The sequence below is a fragment of the Echinops telfairi genome, unplaced genomic scaffold, assembly GCF_000313985.2.
Source record: "Echinops telfairi isolate 266 unplaced genomic scaffold, ASM31398v2 ScPeMD7_2010;HRSCAF=2546, whole genome shotgun sequence".
NCBI classification, from domain to species: domain Eukaryota; kingdom Metazoa; phylum Chordata; class Mammalia; order Afrosoricida; family Tenrecidae; genus Echinops; species Echinops telfairi.
Genome location: NW_022105908.1, coordinates 20553243 through 20554440, shown reverse-complemented (window position 1 = coordinate 20554440; position 1198 = coordinate 20553243).

Below are 1198 nucleotides of genomic sequence, written 5' to 3'. Positions count from 1 at the left end.
AAGAGGAGCAAAATCGGCTGCTGATGCTCCCCTCATGGCAGGGATACTTTGGGGCAGCTGCCTCCTGCATCCCAAAGCCAAAGTTCCTGTAGGGAGGCCCTCTCTCATGGGCTCAGTTCACTCTGGCTGGTCATAGTTCTCGCCTCTGACTGCCTGGAATTCTGCTGTATTCCTGGTAGCTTTCCTAAGCCTGCTCACAGTTTTGCAAATGACACCCTTAAGAACACATTCTTCAATGACCCACGTCTACAGTGCCAGCTGCCTCCTCCTGGGCAGCCCAAGAGGAATGACATTATCATTGAATGGAAATGTTTAGGTTCAAGGCCTTATTGGAGAAGTCTTTCTATAATTGCTACTGAGCCCCTGGGTGGGGAAAATAGTTAACTGCTCAACTGCTAATCAAAAGCTTGGAAGTTCAACCCCACCCAGAGATGCCTTGGGGGAAAAGCCTGTCCATCTGCTCTGGGGGTGCATAGCCTTGAACCCCCTCTAGAATGGAGTAAGAATGTGCAGCACAGGGGCTCACGGGGAGCTGGGATTCCGTGGCGGCAACGGTTAGTTTGTCTGTAACTACATCACAGTCTTTCCTTTCCTCTTTTCTTTTGTTTGTTCTATAGTCTCCGAGGTATGCAAACCATTTCCCAATTGGCTGCTGAAAGAATGGTTGGTTAAGTGAGGCCATTCAGGGGCACCTTGGCAGAGAGGCCTGGTGAGGGGCTTCTGGAAAATCAGCCATTCACTCCCCCCTTCTATATGAGGAGGCTTCAAAAAGCTCATTGGGGGGGGCCGGGGAGGTGGATGGATTGAAAAGACAATAGAATCGTTTCCTGAACTGTTTTCAGTCCCCTAATAATTCCTTTTCCTTCTTTGCCCCTGCCCCAACATGGTCGCATTCCATCTCAGAGAAGAAGCAAGATTATTTTTATTTAACCCTCAAACATTGTTGTAGGCAGAATAAAGGGGAAAGGGGAATTTCATTAATCCCTTAAAAGAATCTGGCTTCTCTAGTGTTTCTTTTTAGTTTCTGTTTCACGGATTTTGCTCTTATTTTTTGTAAATTCCTTCCATTTACAGAGATGCATTTTGTTCCTTGAAGAGCCCTGGAAGCACTTGACTGCTAACCGAAAGGCCAGAGGTTCAAACCCCCCAGTTCCTCCACAAGAGAAAGATGTAGCAGTGCTTCCATGAAGATTGACCC